This window comes from Triturus cristatus, chromosome 8 (assembly GCF_964204655.1).
Source record: "Triturus cristatus chromosome 8, aTriCri1.1, whole genome shotgun sequence".
Classification (NCBI taxonomy): domain Eukaryota; kingdom Metazoa; phylum Chordata; class Amphibia; order Caudata; family Salamandridae; genus Triturus; species Triturus cristatus.
The window spans coordinates 176,461,438-176,477,481 of record NC_140591.1 but is presented as its reverse complement, the minus strand read 5'-3'; positions in this window follow the sequence as shown (position 1 = coordinate 176,477,481).

The window sequence follows — 16,044 nt, the reverse complement described above, 5'->3', positions numbered from 1 at the left end:
GTGTGCTGATGTAGAGGTCTAGTGGGAGGGTGTGCTGATGCAGAGGTCTAGTGGAAGGGTGTGCTGATGTAGAGGTCTAGTGGAAGGGTGTGCTGATGCAGAGGTCTAGTGGAAGGGTGTGCTGATGTAGAGGTCTAGTGGGTGGGTGTGCTGATGTAGAGGTCTAGTGGAAGGGTGTGCTGATGTAGAGGTCTAGTGGGAGGGTATGTTGATGTAGAGGTCTAGTGGGAGGGTGTGCTGATGTTGAGGTCTAGTGGAAGGGTGTGCTGATGTAGAGGTCTAGTGGGTAGATGAGCAAATGTGGGGCTGCATGCTCATCTACCATGGGTACCATGAGCAGGTGAAGGATGCTGCTTCATAATGATTGAGTTATGGTGTGGCTGGTGAATGATGCAGCAAGATAAGATGGACATAGACCATGATTTGATTCTGAGATTAATGTAAGGAATTTCTTGTCTGTGCTGCTGAGAGTCAGCCAGCTAAAGTCAGTAGGATGAGGTTGGATTCTGGCTCGAGATGAAGAGTATTAAGGTTGTAAATTTGATAACATTATTGCTGGCGGAAAAGGCATATTTCCGGAGTCCTGTGAGCAGACTGTTGCAGTGTTATTGCTTGTACATGGAACTTGAGAGAGTAAGTTTTTCACGGTGCAGAATTCAAGTGAGCATGAATTTTCTTGTTTTATTTTAAAGAGTTGATATCTTGTGGCTGTAGAGGAAATAAGTAGCCCAGCCTCAGTAGAAATTGGACAGCTCCCCTTGATTTATGTTGAGTTTCTTTTTGATGCCTTGCCATAGTTGCCTACCCCCACTCACATCCATCTCTTGTACTGGGCCTTATTGCTTGCCCCGTCTACCCCTTGTTCAGGGCATTACCACTTAGAATGTCATATACGCTGGTGTGATGCTCCCCGGGATTGTGGCTGCTCGTGTGTGCTGCGCTGTCTTGACTCTTCCCATGTCGACACCCCAAAAGCTGTAACAGTATGCCCCATCGGAGTGGAGACTACAGCAGAGTTCAAGGCTCTACTGCAGGATGCAAGGGTCCCAGGATTTGAGGATCTATCATATGATTCCAGGATCCACTGCAGGATTCTACAGTCTATAAAAGCCACACCCAGGGGTTGTGCAGGTGCTTGGCCTTCTTTCCTATCGATCAGAAGAAGCCTCTTATACTAATCTGTGTCCACACTTTGGCTTCTACTCTTCATCTGTGTTCCTAGCTCTCCAGCTGAGACAATCTTCAAGCTTGGTGCCAAGTTCCTCTTCCTATATATTTACTTCTTGTGATGCATCTTGGAACTTCTTCTGCAGCACAAACGAATTTCCTTGAATCCTTGGAACTCCACTCTCAAAAGTCACAAATGCTAAATAGCACATCTGGCTAAATTGCGGTTAGAGTCTGCTGGAAAACTTACAGTTCTTCCAATCAGCATACACACTTACAGAAAGGGTGGAAACTGAGAACCATGTCTTCCTGGTTTTCAGAACTGATCCCTCAGAAGCAGCAATGCCTGTCCTGTGTCAAGAAGAGGATGATTCTGAATACTTTGATAGGACTCAGTCCACCGCCTTGACAGCAGCAGAACAGGCCCACTTTAAGGCCTGAGGAACTGGACTTGCATGTCCCGCATCAACCTAGAGCAGTGGTCAAATCATAGAGCTCACATTCACTAGTTTCTTCCTATATCATGCATAGAATTCCCGTCTGGCATAGCAGAGTCTCTGACATTTGGAGTGGTTTTGAGCCTTAGGTCTTAGCCCTCTCTTCATTTTCATATGATAAGGTTGTCACTTCTTTGCAGCAGCTATGCTTACGGCTTCTGTATCTTTTGGATATATATAATATGTAAAATATGTGAAATATATTTTCCTGGTGAAGAGAAAGTATCGACAAGCCTATATATTTCTCCCAAACTATGTAAAGAGTAGATTAATGCATTAAAAAAAATTCTTCCATAAATTCCATCTTGCACCTGGCTATCATAAACACAATTCAATCAAACAAGGGAGCTAAAGAGGGAACAAGTGCCAGGACGCCCTCCAATCAACAATAGTTCCAACAAAAAAGTACTGGCACACTGTAGCAGAAAACTTTCTTGTTACTCTGGACTGGGTGGGAGGGAGTGTGCGTAATCACAGACCTCCAATGCTCGTTCATAAAATCTAGAGACAACCCATCCAGAATGCTACAAACTTAACAATTAAAATAGATAGAAAAGTCAGAAAAGGAGAGTGTGTAGTCAGTCCACAAACAAATACACTCTACAGACACCCTCAGATAGTGACGAGGTGAGAAAATATGTAGAGAGAGAGAGAGTACCTCACGTGCGCACCACCAGAGGAGCTACTGGTTGGTTCTCACCAGCTTGCCCACGTTTCTTTCATCATCGGTCACTCTCTCTCTCGAAAAAAAAAAAAAAAAAAAAAAAAAAAAGGGGGTGTACGGTGTCCAATAGAAAACACAAAACACAAGACAGTGTCATGTGAGAAACGCAACAAACAAATAAATTGTGCAGACAACGACAAATATAAAAATAGTGAAAGTGTCTAGACTCACAAATGATTGTTTTATTCTGGTTAGGAGTCTATCACTCTGTTAAAAACCACAGCATGTTGCATACCTTAACAATGACGGCCAACATGTTTCATTGCCAATATAGTTTGTGGCAAATTCATCAGGGCAAGAAGGGGTCAAAGAATCACCTTCTCAGGACACACACCCTAAAAAAGACTGGTTTTGGCTATGGGCCCACGTACCAGCCACCAACCAGTTGCAGGGGCGTACTAAATTTTAAACTATCGCCGTCCTGCTCAGCAAAGCACGGCCAACGTTGGTGCCTGCACCCTATCTCTTGTATAACCAGGCGTCACCTCAGCACTGGAACTGAGGTTTTCTCGAGAGAGAGTGACCGATGATGAAAGAAACGTGGGCAAGCTGGTGAGAACCAACCAGTAGCTCCTCTGGTGGTGCGCACGTGAGGTACTCTCTCTCTCTCTACATATTTTCTCACCTCGTCACTATCTGAGGGTGTCTGTAGAGTGTATTTGTTTGTGGACTGACTACACACTCTCCTTTTCTGACTTTTCTATCTATTTTAATTGTTAAGTTTGTAGCATTCTGGATGGGTTGTCTCTAGATTTTATGAACGAGCATTGGAGGTCTGTGATTACGCACACTCCCTCCCACCCAGTCCAGAGTAACAAGAAAGTTTTCTGCTACAGTGTGCCAGTACTTTTTTGTTGGAACTATCATAAACACAAAACAGCAATTTAGAAACGATGAATCCTGACATGTTAATTTCGAAATAGTATTATGTTTTGTCTGAACGGTATGCATACTATGCGTACAGTTACTGGAAGTGCTGCATTTACCTGGAAGGAACTTTAGGATTGGTCTCTTTGTCTTGTCTCAAACCTTCACAGATGAGGGTGTTTTCTGAACTTGTTTTTTCCAGGTAACAAACTAAAGTCGTAAATCTCCAATTACAGGAATATGGCCTCATATGCTTTCTCAAAACATTTCCACATCGCATCTGGAAATATGCACCTGGAGTTATTTATTGCACACCTTTACATGGGTGGGTGGGGGGAGGGCGGATCTTTGCAGCTTTCTTTTTTCATTGCAGTTTGTATACTGTGACCCAGGTTCCAAGGGTTATCAGGGCACTTTAGATAAGAACAGAATTATACTTAAGAACGCTGTGTTATTATTTTCCTTTAGAACAGATACATTTGGATTCACCTTACATATAGATTACGTTCCATTGTGACTAGAGATATAATGTAACAAGTTATTTCTATATACCTACTGACTCTCCCAGTCTAAGCAGAAAATGATTACTTGAGACGCAGGCAGGTTACAGGAGCCCCTGAAGCAGGGAGGTTCTCTCATTCGGAAGGCTGCAGTGTATCAATATACATATAAAAAAGACTATTTTCACCCAGACCTGCATCTCTGTGTATGGCAGCTTTGCAGGCCTGAGCGGAGTTCGTAGAGTTCTGTTACGTTTCCAAAACACTCTGCTGAGCTATGTGGAGTCCCGCGATTGGCGGAGTGGGTTACATAGCGCCGTACGCGCTGATTTTTAGCCTCGGGTGTTTGTCCTGTGCTGTAAAATCAACACAAACGGCACCACGCGCTTTGCAAGAGGGTTCTGCTTCTTTCTGCCTCTTGAGTAGATGTTCAACTCGAGCGGCAGATTCCTCAACACAAACGCAATGTTCCTCAACGTGAGCGGTAGAGACCAACCACGTTGAGAAATCTCGCCAGGAGGTGGTCTGGAGTAAGATTTTCCTCGCTCCCGCTCGCCAACTTAGCGTTGCAGAGCGCAAGCAAGTACAAAACTCCACTCCCCAAGTTTTTTAGAACTCTGCGCGCTAAGTGGAACACAGAGTGGGAAAAACTTGGCAGAATCCTTGAGCAGAGCGGAATTTCACGCCCAGGTCTACAGCTTTGTTGCCATGGGGTCCTAAAATAAACAATATGGGGCTATTCACATATAGAATTATAGCTAGGTGACCGTGAATTATAGGGGTGTTTTTCCCCAAGGAGTTCTGAGTGACGTCAAACAGACAAGAGCGAAGCTTTAGTTTTCTATGATGTCACTCAGAACCCACAGGTGAAAAACATCCCAGTAATTCACTTTTTACCCATCTATGATTTTATGTTATGTTTGGCCCCCAAACTTATCTGCCCCTGCCTTTAACTGCTGAGCAGGGGAAGAAGATAATGGGAGAGCTATACATAACATGCCCTCTCCTCCCCAAAGCAAATGTGAAAAATAAATATCTTACCTGCTGTCCTTAACCAAAACTTGCTACCTTCCCTGCCTTTCTCCCCCCTTCCTGCGGCTGTGCTTTCTGCTTTCAGTCTCCAGAAAGCCCTGTCACCTGACCTGGAAGGCCTTTATGACATCACATAAGAGCGCTTTACAAGAGCACCAGTCGCGTTACAGATGGACACATTAATTGTTTTAGGCACAAGAAGATTAAATGATCTGCCCAGAATCGCATAATGTTGAGGGACCCTGCCGAGGCTTGAACCTGGTTCTCCAGCTTCAAGGTCGACCGCTGTCAGGGAGGTGTAATGCCACCTGATAACTGCATCCCCTAGTTTTCCTGATCCGACAGTGGGCTCGGCCTCCATAAGTCCATGCATTCTGCATGCTCCCCATGTCGTCTTGTGACTGGGGGTTCCGGTAACATGCACTAACGGGTCTTGCTGGGGAATAGTGGAGTGAAAAAACAAGAAATCACACAGTAAGGTGAGGGGTTGAAGTGCAGTGGCATGGGGAGTAACTTCATGTCTAACTTGGTCTGTAGATCGGTAAGCCAAATTTCGATAACTACAAATCCAAGCAAACCTACTATTGTATCTTCTGTTGGCATAGGATACGGTGCCAGTTTGATGGTCAGGCTGCTGGTGGCAACTGTGTCCAATAAAATCCATACTGCTCTCCTCCCTAAGAACCAGCATCACTGTGTGAGAAAGTGGCTCTGTATATACTGTTCTCAAATAGGTACAGGGAGTACAGAGTCCACAGTCCCCAGAGGTTTGGCAGAGGCTAAAGTTAGATATAACCTTACTCTCTAAAATGGTAGCTTGGCCGAGCAGTAAGGCAGTATCAGAGGACAGTGTAAAGCATTTGTTGCACACACTCAGTCAGCAAATGGTCTCACAGACTCAATAACTGAACTCGAGGCCAATGGTTTATATATAAAAAAATATATGCTTGTTTTATTTTAGAACCAACAATAGGTATTAAAATATACTTTCCCAGAATGAGATGCTTTATATAAATACTTTAGCAATATGCAATTGACTTTTGTAGAAAGTTACAAGTGGTTGCAATAGGCAACACCATTTTAAACACAATCATGCATTGAGTTCAATGGAAGTTTCAAGTTATTTGCAACAGATTACTTTTAGGATTACTTTTGGGATTCCAGGACTGGATCCTAGATTCAGTCCTGGGTCAGTACTTAGAATCAAGTGATAAAAGTTATTGTTATGATTTTTAGACAATATTTTGCTATTTTAAAAGTTGACACTTAGAAAATACTTCATAGAAAACAGTCAGTGATTCCCTATAGAAGAAAATTCAAGTTGCAGGTATAGTATGTTCTTGTTACTTTTGTAATCCAGTACTGGGTGCCTAGACTCAGTACTGGGACCTTTATCCACAACAGGTAAGGAATTACGTTTTCACAATTTATACGATTTTTAAAGAATATTTAAATCGACACTTTGAAGAAATTTCACAGAAAAACAGTCAATGGTTTCCTATGGAAGAAAATTGGGTTACTGGTAAGTACGGTTGTGAATATTTTTCAGAGTCAGTGCTGGGTACCAAGATCCAGCACTGGGAGCTCACCTAATAGCAGGTGAGTATTTTCGTTTTCGTTACTCGGCTGATTTTTGGTGAATATTTTAAGTTTTGAAAAGTCCACACTTAGAAGAAATTTCAGGAAAAAACAGTCAATGTTCCCCTATGGAGAAAATTGAGTTATCGGCTTTAAGGTAAGTACTCGACTGGCAGAGTTAAGGTTCTGGGGTCTCCCAGGGTCAGGTAGGTACAGTTGTTACACCCTCAGCGGCACAGGGGCAGCCGGGTGCAGAGAGAGTTAGGCCCAATGTTATCCTACGGGAGGCAGGGGGGCCTTGGTTGGTGGCTGCTGACTAGCAGGCCACACGGCTGTGAGAGCTGGGCTCCTGGTCACTTGCTCAGGCCAAATGGGGAAGTAGGTAAGTGTAGAGGTTACACTGCCAGAGCCACTCGGGCGGCTGGGTGCAGGGTGCTTTTGAGCCTTCGGGCGCTCAATTGGTTTCAATAGGAAAGCTCCGGTTTAGAAAAAGACTGCAAGCTCGGGGACGAAGATTCTTCAGGTGCCACCACAACTTCGAGAGATAAGTTGGGTAGTTGGAGGATAGGTAGGTACCCCGGAGTTGGGCACAGGTGGCTGCAGGGCGCCGGGTGCAGGGGTGCCTTTTGGTGTCGGGAAATCTTACCCTCTGTTGATCGCGGTAGGGGGGCACCTGGTTCTGAGGCTGCAGGCGTCGTCAGGAGCATCGAGGGAAGTCCTTGGGTGCCGGACTCGGGGTCACAGTCGCCGTGGGGTTGTCCTTGTGGTCTTTGTTCACTCCGGCACAGGCCAGGCTTGGCGGGTGCAGAGTGTGAAGGGTTCGCGGTTCCGGGCTGATGCCAGGGATTAGAAGCAGATTTTGAGTAGAGCCTCTACTCATGGGAGTCCCAGGTGCTTAGAGCCAAAAGGTAGCCAGGTCCTCCGGGGTTTGTGAGGTTGCTGGCCACAAGAGATGCCGGGTTGGAGCAGAAGCAGGTTCAAGGGTCGACAGTCCGGTAGGGCTGGGGCCAAAGCAGTTGGTGTCTTCCTCTTCTTAGCAGCTGCAGGGCAGGTCTTCTTTCTTCTTGCTCTTCTTTGTATTTCAGAATCTGGAATCTGGGGAAGGAAGGTTCAGGGTGCCCCTAAATACTAGATTTAGGGGCGTTACAGGTAGGTGAAGGGCAGGGACCAATGGGTCCCTGTCCTGGGGTGGGTACACCCCCTATCCTGCCTCTCTCCTGTGGGAGGGGGCAGTAGCCTAGTCCTGATTGGGCAGGGCTTCCCATCTTCAAGATGGCGAGGGCCCGGAGATGTGCTTCACCTCGCCTCCCCCACCTGAGGGGTGGGGTTGGCAGGCTGGCACATCCCCTGTCCTTATTTGGGGTTTCCGGCCAAGCTTCCCACCAGAGTGGGGGATTGCAGTGGCCTGTGGAAGCTCACAGAGGCGGCATGCCTTTGAAGCTTCCCCCTGCCCATCCTGGGGTAGGAGATCTAGAACCTCACCCAGGATGTGCATTGTTGCAGGCCCAGGAGAGCAGGGGCTCTCCTACCCAGGGGTCCAGCAACATGTCTGCTGTGTGGCAGCCTAGGCAGCCTCTCAGACCAGACGTTGATTGTAGGTTAGATTTCAGGGGGCATCTCTAAGATGCCCTCTGGGGTGCTTGGTACATTAAATCCCACACTGGCATCCGTGTGGGTTTAATGTGCTGAGAAGTTTGATACCAAACTTCTCAGTCTTCAGTGTTGCCATTATGGTGCTGTGGAGTTCGTGTTTGACGAGCTCTCAGCACCATGTACACTTAAAGGGCAGCACTGCATTTACAGTGCCCAGGAATGGACCTGGGTACTGTAGGGGCACAGGGCTCCTGCTCCTGTGCCCACACCACTGGCATAGGGCACCCAGCTAGAGGGGTGGCTGATGTATGCCAGGGCAGTGTAGGTGGTGGGCATGGCACACAGGGATGTGTGCCATGCCGACTCTTTGTTTTGTCTTGTACCCAGACACTCAGCCTGCGAGGGCAGTGTGTGTGTGTTAGGGTACAGGGCCTCTGAGGGTGGCACAATGAGTGCTGCAGCCCTTAGAGGCCTTCCCTGGTCACAAGGCCCTGGGTACCATGGGTACCATTTACCAGGGGCTGACATGTGGCCAGGGTTTGCTAATTTGGGTTTTAGGTTTTTAGGGAAGGAACATAGGCTCTGGGCACCTGATTGGCAGGAGTCCAGGGCACACTCAGTCAAAGTACATTCAGCAATTCAGCAAAAAGTGAGGGCATACCATGCAAGAAAGATGGCACTTTCTCACACCCTGTGTGTTTGACTCATTTACAAAAATGTGACCGACCCTTAAATGAACAATATGAGTTTGAGACCAAATTAATTAATACAAGCAGTAAATACTTGTGGTTTAGGGGGAAAAAAATACCTGGCTGAGCCCCGTAGTCTCTTTAAAACTTGAAGCATTGACAGTTGTAAAACATAAATTAAAATATTTGAAGCCACTGGTTGCCACAAGCTCATGATGTGATATTCAACTACAAGCAATGCAATTAACGACAGGAACATCATTCAGATGCGTGAAGTGTCAGCACAACCATCAAAATCAGCGAAACTAACAGCACTGCCCTTGATAAAGTCTTCACCATCATTACATCTCGAAGGTGTGACCTAGAGGGCTGTATCAGCTGTTCACTAAAGATGCCCAAGTATTTCTAAAAAATTCTGGGGCCGATTCACAGAACTAATGAGACAAAATCCTAAACTTACTACTTTTGGTATTCAAAGAAGGCACTTACGATTTTTGGTATTCACAGAATTCACTTACGACTCCTAACTCTACGTCTGCACTCGGCTGAAATTTCTGCACCCGGACCGTATTCTCCGCACCCGGACAGTACTCTCTGGCTAGGGTCGTACTCTACGGCTCGAGCCGTAACCTCCGTCTGGGGCCGGATAAAGTGTAATCAGTGGGCCGGATTGCAATTTTTACAAAGAGGAACATTAAGAATGTTTGATAAATGGTAGAGGAGGTCATGAAAAACAGTTTGGGCAGGGAAAAGGGTATGGCCAGACACTACATCATAACCCAGAAAAGTTAGCTCCTTTGTATCATGGTACAATTTGCTCTCCCCTCAGTGTTGACTGTAGTGTTAACACTACAGTCAACACTAAGGGCGTGCCCCTTAGTGTTGACTGTAGTATTGACACCGCAGTCAGCAATGAGGGAAACGCAAATTGTGCACTGCATGTACCATGACACAAAGCAGAAAAAATGTCTGGGTTATGATGTAGTTTATGGCCGTACCCTTCCCCCAAACTGTTTTTCATGACCTCCTCTGCCATTTATCACACATTCCTAATGTTCCTTTTTCCAAAAATTGCAATCTGTCCCATTGATTACACTTTATCCGGCCCCAGCCGGAGATTACGGTTCGAGCCGGAGAATGCAGCCCTAGCTGGAGAGTACGGTCCGGAGAGTACAGTCCGGGTGCGGCGAGTACGGTTCGGGTGCGGAAATTCCATCCTGAGTGCTGATGTAAAGTTAGGATTCGTAAGTGCATTCTGTGAATACCAAGAATTGTAAGTGCCTTCTGTCAATACCAAAAGTAGTAAATTGAGGATTTTGTCTCAGATTAGTTTTGTGAATCGGACCCGAAGAAATTAAATTATGTTTGGGTAAAATGAGTAGTGATGAAAATGAGGTTTAAAAATAATGCAACAAATTAAAATCAATTCCTGTCTTTCAAAGCCAACAAAAGTCACACTTGGGGTCCCGCAATGCTCGATCCTCTCTCCGGCCCTCTTCAATCTTTTCATGGAGCCCATCACAATCATCTTGAAAAAAGCTGGAGTGAATTACCACCTTTATGCGGATGACACCCAAATCTATTTCAAAATCAAGTCTCCCAGCGACATCCAACTCCTCAATGCCACTCTAACTGAGATCCAAACTTGGTTCAATGCTAACCACTTAAAACTCAATCCAGATAAAACAGAACTAATCCTATTCTCTCCAAAAAGCAACCATCGTCCAATCCAAGAGTGGTTCAATAATCTGATCGTCCTAAACTGCCCCATCATCCTATCCGACTCAGTTAAGTCTCTAGGCAAGACAAGACAAGAACTTATCTTTGGAGGCCCACATCAAAAACTCTGCAAAAGTGCTCTTTTCTCTCTAAAACACCTCAAGAAATTGAAACCTTTTCTTCCCCATGATGACCTCAAGACGAATCCCTAGTTCTCTCTTAAATCGACTACGGGAACGCCATCCTAACAGGGACTCCAAAAGCTCACCTAGCCCCTTTCAGGGCAGTGTTGAACATGGCCGCTCGACTCGTATCTGGAGTAAAAAGATTTGATCACATCACTCCAGCTCTCAACTCTCTCAACTGGCTTCCCATCGAAGGGAGGTGTATTTACAAACTGGCCTGCATCACTCACAAAACCCTTCACTCTCCGGCCCCTAACTACCTGAACAACAAACTGGTAAGAGCAGGTCAATCCAGAACGCTGAGAAGCTCCAACTCACTCCTTCTTATTCCTCCGAAACTGAAAAAGAAAAGCACACAATGCCGATCGTTCTCCGGCAACGCTCCCAGGATGTGGAACGCTCTCCCTAGAGTCCACAGATGCAACCCCTCCTTCTCCTGTTTCAAAAGGGACCTGAAAATCCATCTCCTTAACAAATACTTTCCTGACCAACGTCAACTAACCTAGACTTCTATATCCGAGTTTACTCCTCTCTCTTGACATGAAGGATAGTTGGTGACCGGACTATGTTAACCACCTTATCTTCCTTGCTGTATTTTTTTTATCCCTGGTTTTGCTTTCTTACTGCCTGCCTTCTATGTAATGCAATTTCCATCTGTTTTTCTTTACAGTATGTATGTATAGCGTTCTGATACCTACAGGTCAAGCTAGCGCTATATAAAACTTTTAAAATAAATAAATAGGCTATAGTCGCTAAAATAATAAATATTAAGATGATGGGGCTTATGGGTCACAATCAATCAGGATCCCGGCTCCAATCACAGTGCTAGAAGCCTTCTGGCTGTGGGAGGGTGCTCAGGGCGAGTGTTAGGGGGGGACACCCGCTACAGCACAAGGGTGGAGGCAGTGCTTGGCATGGCAGTGGGAAAAGGTAAAAGAAGGTACAAAAGGATATGGTATCAAGAAAAAGTCTTTATGCTCCACAGGAGCTCTGCGGTATATGTAGGAATCTGACTGTTTGTGTGATAAATTTGTTATATTGTGTAAAGAGTCCAGAGATTCCCGCAGAAGTGTACAGGTCTTCTATGAAAACCCAAAGTGCTCTATTTCTGGCAGTGTGGTCGAGCAGCCTTAGGCCTAACACAGAGGAGTGTAAGACATTTGTTATACACACTGTGATAAATAACTGACACACATATCAAAAAGGAGATCCACACCAATTTAAAAAAATAAGCTTCTTTCAAAATTTATTTTCAGATCAACCTTAAAAGGTGAGTACATTTTTCAGTAAAAAATACTTTTCACTTTTAAAAGTAAGTGGACACTTAGGGCCCGATTACGACTTTGGCAGTGTGGTGCCAGGTCCATCCCACCGCCAAACCACCAAAGTGTGGTCAGACTTCCTGCCAGATTAGGAGTGTCCTCCTGTCTGGCAGAATTTATTTGGGGCGTTCCCACAGCGGTGCCTCTAAAAGCAGGCACCGCAATGGGAACGTCAAAAACAGTTTCTGTACAGCATGGACTGGAGCTGTGGTTCTCTAGCGGCTTGGCGGGCTGTGGTGGTCTCACCACCCAACTCATAATAGGGTGGTGGGGAGACTGCCACAGCCCGCGAGTCTAGCATTCCGTGGATGCCAGATTCGCAATCAGGGCTTTGGTGCAATTTTTCAGGTCAGCAATGCTAACCTATGGGAAAGCTGTTTTGCAGCTAAGTATACGACTTAGAATCTTAGTTTTCAGCATAAAGAATCAACACAAGGCATGGTTCAGGTAGGTAATAACTCTGCACCTCCAGCAGGGTTCAAATTCAGAACCTGGCGCCAAATGTTTTTCAATAGAGAAAGGGTGTAATCGAAGAGATGCTGCTAAAGGTAAGCAACGTGGTTTAGTAGCCCAGTCTGCGGGGATTAAGGTGAGCACGGGGGGCCACAAGTCAGCGCCAAATGTACACCCTCACACCCTCAGCGGCACAGGTGAGGCCGGGTGCAGAGTGCTAACACATGTTCGGGAGCCCAATTTAAATCAACAGGTGAGATCGGTTTTGGAAAACTATTGTAGGTTCTAGCCAGGAATCTGGACGAAGAAAACTGACAGCTGCCCAGGTAAGTTCTGATGCTTGGGGACATAGGGACACCATTGGTTGAGCTCCCTAAGGCCTAGGGGCTTTGGGGGGTGCAGCGGTGTCCTTACATGTTGGAAAAGGCTTACCGGAGCAGGTCGCGGTTTGGGGGTCATCGTGCAGAGGCTGCAGGTGTCGACGTTGAGTCCGTTAGGGGTCAACACACAATGGACTCTTGCTCAGGGTCGCTGGGGAGCCTTCACAGGAATGGTGGGCCTCTTAGGCTCGGACCGTGGGCGTCGGGTGCAGAGGTGGGTCCGGTGGGCAGTTTCACGGGTCCTCTGGGCACCTATATACCTTCCCGTTTTTTTTTGTTGCTTCGCGTCTCTTCATTTAAGGAAGTTGCCGAAGGTCTCCCTGTCCTCTCCGGAGCTTCACGGACCCCGCCCGATTGTGAAATTCCTGACGCGCGGTACGCGCTCACTCGTGACTCTTTTCTGGCATACAAACAACGTAAGCGATTACCTTTCCTTTGTTTAAGGGCGTTTCCTCCGCCACGCGAGATCGCGATTGCATTTCCTGCCTTAAGGATAAATGAGTTTCCGAAAAATCTCCGCTTTACATTGTGATTGGCATTATTGAATTTTTGTAAGGTGAGCAGGCTTTGGGACGTACGCTCGACCTTTTTGAACATTGTAAATACCTTTCTTAAGTTGGCGCAGCGCTCGCTCACATGAAAGGACGTTACAAGCCTATGGTCCTAAATTAGACAAGCGCCTGCTCTGGGCAAATTTTTAAAACCTGTTGTGCTCTTCAATAAAACTTTATTGATCCACTCCGAGGAAACACAACATTCCCGATTAGATTGAAGCTGGATTCAATTCTGTTGCTGCATTGTTTTGTGTTTTAGGCAGACGTATGCCTTTGGTTTCCTAATTAATTCTTCATATCTTCTGCCTCAGGAGCCACTTTTAATTTCTTAGGAAGTTATTTGCTCGAGGAGACCTTTCTACAACAAAGCTCATGTATGGCGCTTGTGTAAGTATGAAAGAGTACACAACCTTGGCTCTTACCCTTGTTATAACCTACAACCTTGTTTAAATCACCTGTATTTAATACTGCCCTTGTCTCTTTTTCTCCTGTTTATTATTTTGTGTGCTGCAGTCCAGAGACTCGTGCATTCTCCTACTCCCCTTCCTGAGTTACTAACACTACTGGTATTTCAAGAAACCGTGGTCCAGAGGTGGTCTCCTCTCTCCTCAGCGGTATTAGTCCCTAGTCTGGGGTTTTGCCCATACACACAGGTGGCTGTACCTTTTGGGAGAGTTGGGACACTGTCTTCGCTCCTGAGAAGGCTGGTCTTCTGGTCTTTGCTACTGCTCTGGGATCAAGACCCGACACGCTGTCCATGGGAGTACTTGATCTTTATTGAAGGCAGGCAGTCAATACCCTGGGAGGGTTGGCCTGCAGGATGAGTTGACTTTTGTAGCATGGGCGAAAGGCAGCAGAAAGGCCAGCAGGGCCAGTCATTGGTCCTTCTTCTTTCTTGCTATTGCGGCTCTTCTGTGTACGGGCCTCAGAGGCAGTCAGCAATCTGCCTTCAGGGCCTGGGGATGCCACCTAAATACTAGATTTAGGGGCGTTACAGGGGAGTGACAGGTAGGGACCAATGGGTCCTTTACCTGGGGTGTCTACACCCTCTATTATGCCACCCTCCTGTGGGAGGGGGCATAGTCCTAGTCCTGATTGTATAAGTCCCACCATCTTCAAGATGGTGTGCACTGCAAAATTTGCTTCACTTCACCTCTAGCATCTAAGAGGTGGAGTTGGAATCGAGGCACATCCCCTATTTTCAATTAGTTTTCCAGCTGGTTCTCCCACCAAAAGTGGGGGTTTGAACCAGAGGATGGCATCTGCTGCTAGCAGCAGAGGCTGGGTATACATTACAAATGTGGTAAGGCCTTTTATGTTTCCCTCTCAAGCACTGTGCTTGCCTGGGATAGGAGGTGACGCCTCCACGAGAATGGGCTTTGTGTCCAGTCTCAGAGAGCAAAGGCTGTCACCCCATGGGTCCAGAAACATGTCTGGTAGAAGCAAGCTGCCTAAAGCCAGTCGGACACCACACCAGGGTTAGTATGTTTTCAGGGGGCACCACTGAGGTGCCCTGTCCATACATGCTCTAATAAATCAAACACTCACATCTGTGTGGGTTAATTAAGAGGAGTTGTTTGGTACCAAACACTCCTGGGTTTAGTGAAGCCATCATGGTGCTGGGGAACTCGAGTTGTCGAGTTTCCAGCTCATGCACTCTCTATGGCTTCCCTGACACTTACAATATTAAGAATTGACTTAACTATTGTATGGGGATATCTGCTCATGCAGATATGCCCACACCCGAGTTATAGTGCACCTTGCCTTAGGGCTTGTAAGGCCTGCCAGAGGCGTTACATACCTATACCTTAGGCCAGAGGTCTTCAAACTTTTGTCAGCTGAGCCCCCCCCATCTAAACCTTTTTACACATCGAGTCCCCCTACCACCACCACCTGACAAAAAAGTTCTGGAAGCTGGTACTCTGCAGCATTGATGACCATTCCCTCCTGCAGAGCCCAGGTGGTAAGGGCAAATAATATGAAATAAAGAGCTCCACTTCCAGTTTTGAGTAGTACCTGGAAACTGGAGTGCTTACAAACTTTTGTAATATATTTTTTGCAGTTTTATATAGCACGAACATGACCCAAAGGTATTGGAGTGCTTTACAGGAGCATCATTCACATTACACAAGCACACATTCATTTTTTGTACGCACAGGGTGATAAAGTGATATTCCCAGAATCACAGGATGTTGAGCAGACACCAAGAATTGAATCTGGTTCCCCAGCTCCACAGTCATCAGCTCTGGCTTTTGCGCCACATACTTGCCCTAGACAAAATATCAGAACAAGCATTGGCAAAGCCAATAGGTCTCGGCAATCAGATAGCTACAGACGATGGCAATGTAAGTGCATTTGTGTATGGCTCAGGGGCTGTTTTTATTGAATACGCAAATGTATTACCACTGATTGCTGAGACCTATTGGCTTTGCCAATGCTTGTTTTAGAAACAGCAAACGTGTCTGGAGTTGTTGTCATTTAAGCCAGGTCCCTTTTGGAGGGGGAAGGATTGGCCTTTTCAGCACAGAGATGTGAGGGCTCAAAGACACAGGTGTCTGTGTCTTTGAGCACTCACACATGCACATCTGTGCATGTGTTTGAAGCCCACACATGCACAGACAGATTATCACAGTCCCTCAGCAGAGCAAAGCCCTCTTGCCTATACAGAGGGATGTTCACAATCCCTCAGAGGAGCCAAGGCAAACTCCCACTCTGGCACAGCGTCAGGGTATGTTACAAATTGGTGGGGCAGGGGGGTTATTGGCATATTAAGTTTGTCACAAG